Here is a 6,161-nt window from a genome sequence, read left to right on the forward strand (position 1 = left end):
AGAGGAGGAACTTTCAACAGTCATAGAGAGTGTGCATGCTCAGAGACAAACTCACTTGATCACCAAAAGACTCAGTGTGGAGGCGGTTAAGCCAATGTGAGGGTAGAGGAATTATACACCCTCATGCCAGAGGAGGTGGACAATGGTCCTCCTGGGCTAGAACAAGTTCTCTCAGTGGTGTTCTAAGAGCATGACTCACTATCACCTGGGTCTGCACTAGTACAATGCGAAATGAAAATTATGCCAGCATAATTTGTGTAAGTTCGGGCCTTTCATGATAATCTTGTTAAACTAAATTCTCTAAATTTCACTGTTACATTACTTCGCGACATTATGCCACAGTTCATGGAAAATTACAGTGCAGGAGAGTGGGAACAATGTGAACAACCAGAAGACAACTGTCTGTTTATTGCAGCAATTGTATTTTTGTGGGTGTGAGATGCGTCCTCATGTCACATTTCACACTGAAATATCATGCTGAATGACAGATTTGCATTTCACATGATTTTCCCAAAACTTGGCAAACTCATGCAAAAGCAAATTGTGCACATTTTGCACACCGCTAGCCTGCATCCAACCCCCCTTTGACTGCAGGGGTCCTAAAACCAACAGGACATCCAGATGCACCCCTGCTCAACCTTTTCCTTGTACCACTCCAAGTGCCCTCCCAGAACAATCCAACCAATTGAGGGAGATTTTTGCCTCTAACACCCCTGAATCCTCACATGTCGACCACCTATTTTCAACTGATTATGTCTCAATGACTAATGTCAAGGAAGTCATAAGGCCAACAGCTGATGTTTAGTTAGTGATCTCCCAGGATGTGTGGGAGTTGATCCACGTGAAAAAGGTTCTCTGAGAGACACTAATAGAACATTGAAATCTATGTAGTCTTCTGACATCTTGAGTGCAGGCATTACATCTTGTCTGTCTTCAGAACCAACTCCACCTCTTGTTGTAATATCTCCAATTTCATTAGTGTTTCTGGTTTCCCCCTCAACTACTGTGTGTCAAATTTCTCAGGAGGTGTCTAGTTCTACCACGGCCTGCCATCAAACTGCTGTAACAGAGCAAGCTATCAATGTTGTTGTAGTCAAGAGTGAACGGAAGGATGGCCAGGAACATTTGTCCCTCGAAGGGAACCTAATTTAGACTTCCCCTCTGCTGTGGGAAGTGCATTTATTAATACTTTTTGCACTTATGACTTTCATTTGAACATTTGACTTTCTTTGAGGACTTTGCCTATTCTTTTATGACCAATATTTTATTATTATATTATGTTTTTATGTTATCGTGAAATCTATACGCCTCTAGATTGTGTTAGAAAATTACTGCATACATTTTGACACTACAAACATGTAACATGGCAAAACAAACACATGAAAACGTACATGCCTTTAGCCTATGTTTTATAGTGTTTTATTATCAAAGGTGATCCCAAATAAGATTTTTTAACAGTGGTTTTTTAAAAAATATTTTAAAATAGCGTATGTACATACTAGGAATCAAGAACAAGGCTGTTGAGGGAATAGCATTTGTTAGCATGCATGCCAAAACTAGGCGTGGCTTAACAATGCAGTCAATACTACGACTGTGTCCTTACCACGAGTTGCTTGCTTTAAGAAAGCTATGGACTTTGGAATAGTTTGAATTACTATTCCAACTCCAGTCAGTGTATCTATAGGGAAGGTGCTGGACTGAAAATCCAACACCAGTCCAACACCACATTCCCTTAAACAAGTCATTGTTATGACTTGCGTTGTAATGGACATCATGGTAACATCGCAGTCGTGGTACTGACTGCATTGTAAAGGCACTACGATGTAATGCCTGCGTTGTAATAGATGTTTCTCTGTTGAGGAGAACAATATGGAAAATGTTCGTAAAGCATTGCTACTGCAATGGGGATATAGTCTCCAGAGTGCCCTCACTTACGAGTTTCAATGCAGCATCACTTAATTGTAACTAAAAACCACGAACACACCTCTCCTATTGAGCCTTCTATTTATGAAAATAATTTTCACAGCTTGTTGAATCACTTATAGTACTGTGTAGCCTGCAAAACAACATTTGCATTTCTCTCCCCTCCAAAATTGCAAAGTAAGCTTCAAGGGAACACTGAGTATGTTTTTGCATTTTACTCTCCTTGCTAGAGCGTAAATACTTTCAGAGCTTTAAACTTCGATGGATACATAGAAGCTGGTTCCCCGATATCAGTGGTTTCCAATCCTTAGACTCCTGAGGACCCCAACTGAACAACTACTGGAAGGCGGTCACCCCCTAGAAATTTGTGCGAATGAAATTTCAAACATTAGAAGCAATAAGCACCTATGGTGCTGCTTGTCCATACGGTGGACTCCTACATTGCACATTGCATAAACACACAGATCCTGTTCAACTGCTCATTTGTTACCAACATAGGAAACATACTGAGCAACACTACATTGTAAATTGACTTGCTGAATGTCCACACAGTGCACTGCTACTTTGTACATTGGCTACACGCCTGGACACTCACAGCACTGCTAAGTTGCATATTAGCTACCTTAATGGCTACAGATGCCTACACTACTACTACAGTGTGGATTGGATACATGTGTGGCCACACAGGGCACTGTTACAGTGCACATTGGTTAGAGATACATGGCTACCCAGAGCACTTCTACAGTGCACATTGGCTATTAGCATGGACACAAAGAGCACTGCTACTTTGCACATTGGCTACCTACAGCTGCACAGATCACTGCTACTCTGCACATTGAATACCTGCATGGCACAAAGAGCACCGCTATAGTGCCACAGAAAACATAAATACATTTAAAGTCACAGACCTAGGCTTCATCACCTCAGCCGTGACAAAAGCTGGAATATCCAACTTTTCAAACCGAGTTTTAAAACTTCAAATAAAGATGTAGATCCTCAGATTACTTCCCCATGACCTTTATTTTTTCTATTTGTAATATAAATGGCACATGTGACCCAGAGAAAACTGGCCTGGGTTCTTAATGTCAGTGCTACCCAAAGCCCTAACACTACAGTGATCTGCAAAGGATGTGGTGGAAAATGCCAGCATGGACAAGGAGCAGTTTAGACGTGTCAGTCCAGGGCGTTTACAGCACATGTTAGACTTACCTGTATATCAAAGTAAGCACGAAAAGGGTATGTGTGACATGCCTGTTTGAGTACATTTTAAACAGTAAGAGGCCACTTGATTTTGGCTTGTACAATCCTAGTCCAAGTGATATAAATTTATGTCAGGAGCTAGTTTAGATGGGCTTGTATATTTTAAATGCTAAAAGGTCGCTTCAAGTGCTTGTACAAAAACACCAAATGCAAAGTTCAACTTTACCTGTGCAAGAGGTTGCAACAAGTGCCTGTATACAGAAAAGAACCAAATACTTACAACACTTAGCTGTCCCTGTACTTCTTAAGTAGATATAAAGTTAATGATTACAAACAAACTTGGCTGTGTACAGTAAGCACCCGAAGTACACTTTAGAAGCGCTTCATATTTTAGTGCGCAAACCAGTTTACATGTGCCTGTACATACAGTGTACTAATGAGGAGGGCAGTGTACACATGCCTTGTGGGGCCTAGGGGACTTAACAGGGAATTAATTATGCAAACTTGGTGGGACTAGCACAAAATAAAAACACTCCGAAGCACAGATCATCACAGAAAACATATGAGCAGACGATGGAAAAGAAGAGGAGGCCCTTAAAACTCCACACCTGCCAATCACAGCACTGCCCATTCTAATAAAGATATCAACCAACAAGAGGAATACCCAATATCCCTAGAAAGAGGGGTTAGTATGAAGGCAGTTGTTTATTCAAGTTCACTCTAAATAAAGAATAGATAAATGTGTGCATAGGAAGGAGCAGGCATGATGCCCAGAGGGGATCTGTCAATAAGGTCGTGATTCCAACAAAACATTGACTGATGTAATAGAGGCCAGGGTAACACCTATGAGGAGGACAGTCTACACGTGCCTTGTTCGGCTTGGGGGACTTCACGGTGAATTAGTCAAACTTGTCCCCTCACACTCAGCTTGAGTACTCATGTTTTATCGGGCGACAGGCAAACCCGAATACATTTGGGTAATGCTGATCATTCTGTGGAACTCACTGTAGGCCTGGATTCAGTGGAGCTGGGTGGACTACTTAGCATGGTGCGCGTGAATGAAGACACAGCGCTGTATTCATTGAGTGCCTGCTGCGTAACTGTGCCCTTTGCCTTTTATTTACGGCTGCTGCACGCAGCACGTAGACGGGGCTATCTTGAAGGCAGCGGTGGGGTTATCCAGTGATCACCAGGGCCAGACTGGGAACCAAAACTAGCCCTGGCAAACTGCTCGGTCAGGCCCACCCTGGGGGTGAGGGGAGTGCAGCCAAGCTGTTTGCTAGGGCCAGTTTCGACCGATTGGGTTACCGGGGGCCGATATTGCCGGCCCCGGTAACAAAAACGGCCCCACCCCGGCGGCCCAACGGAGAAACACCCAGTGCCCGCTACAGCCAGTCAGGCCCTGGTGATCACGCCTCCCGCTGTGGTTGTAGTGACTACACCAGCATAGCCGGGCGAGGCCGAATCGGGTGCTTAAGCCTGCGCTGCTCAGAGGCAAATAGGTGGAGAGTCTACAATTCAATATACTTCGAGCAAATGGTGACTGATAGCCAGGAAGGGTCCTGACAGAGAATTGAAGGCCAAAGCACCCTGGACTGAGCAGCTGCTTCATAAAAGCCCAATCTACACATTCAAAGGCTTTTTCTGCATGCAGGGTAAATAAAACCAAAGAGGCCACCTTTTTTTGCCTCTCAATTATGTAAATTACCCTGTGGAGATTGTCAAGAGTCTGGTGATTTTTAATAAATACTGAATGATCAGGATGTATCAGAAATGGAAGAATATTTTCCAATTGTGTGGCCAGGATTTTGGGGAAATTTTGAAAATCCTTGTTAATTAGTGCAATCTGCTTATATGAGGAGCAAAGTTTGGCGTCTTTACCATACCTTTGAATTATGGAGATTGTGGCCTCTACCACTGAGAGACTATCTTCAGTTCCCTGTGAGAAGGAGTTGAACAGTCTTGTGAGATGAGGGACAAGATGGGCAAAAGTCTTCTATAATCTCCCGGTAAAGCCATCTGGGCTGATTGTATTATTGACCTGCATGGATTTAATCTCCACCTGTGTAATTTGAGTTGAGGGAGTCTCTTTGGTCAGGGATTAGATTAAGCATTTGAGCTCTAGCTACGTATTTCCCCTCCAGCGTAAAGGAGAGTCATTCTGAAGTATAGAGTGCAGTGTAGAACCTGTGAAAGCTGTAATCCCTATCATGTTAGTATCTTTTTAACATAGCTTCTTTCTTGTTTATTCCCACAATTGACTCACTAGAAGGGCTCTTACACTAGTTCTTTCGGCATGGCACTTAGGGCCAGTTGTACGTAGGGAATGGTTTGCGATTACCAAATAGTGGGTTTTTGCGATTCGCTATTTGGTAATCGCAAACACCCATGTACAAAAGTGTGCTTAACACTTTCTATGATTTACAGTGGGTCACAAATAAACTTACCTCATTAGTATTCATGAAGTAGGTCTCAGTTTGAGGCCCATTGTTAATCGCAAAAATCACAAGGATGGTGGCATTCTGGGGTCAGCAGACCTCCATGTCTGTGACTGCTTTTTAATAAAGCAATCTTATTTTTTCCTTGGGACCACTGCCTGATCCTAAAAAAAGTTTTTTACAAGCATCCACTAAGAGGAACATTTGCGAATAGGTTATCCCCTACTTGAAGAAATGTGATAAAATGCAAATGTTTTGCAACCTAATTTCAATCGCAAAATATTCACACATTCCACTGCGATTTGATATTAGGAAGGAGCCACCCTAAATAGGAACCTTGCTAATAAAGAATCACAAACCCAATTTACAATTCAGTAACAGGTTACCGAATCACTAATAAGTCTTTCTACACTAAAAATTGCTTTTTGCGGTTGCAAGCGACCCGCTTCTGTGAATCAGGCCGTATGCAAACTCAAAAAAGCTTTGTACATCTGGCCCTCACTTTTAAAGCATAAAATAAAGAGCTTTGCTCTGTTATGTCTAGATAAGAGCAATTACTCCTCAAAGGAGATGGGGTTATGGTGCTGCCCTATGAGATCC

Source organism: Triturus cristatus, chromosome 3_1, assembly GCF_964204655.1.
Source record: "Triturus cristatus chromosome 3_1, aTriCri1.1, whole genome shotgun sequence".
NCBI lineage: Eukaryota > Metazoa > Chordata > Amphibia > Caudata > Salamandridae > Triturus > Triturus cristatus.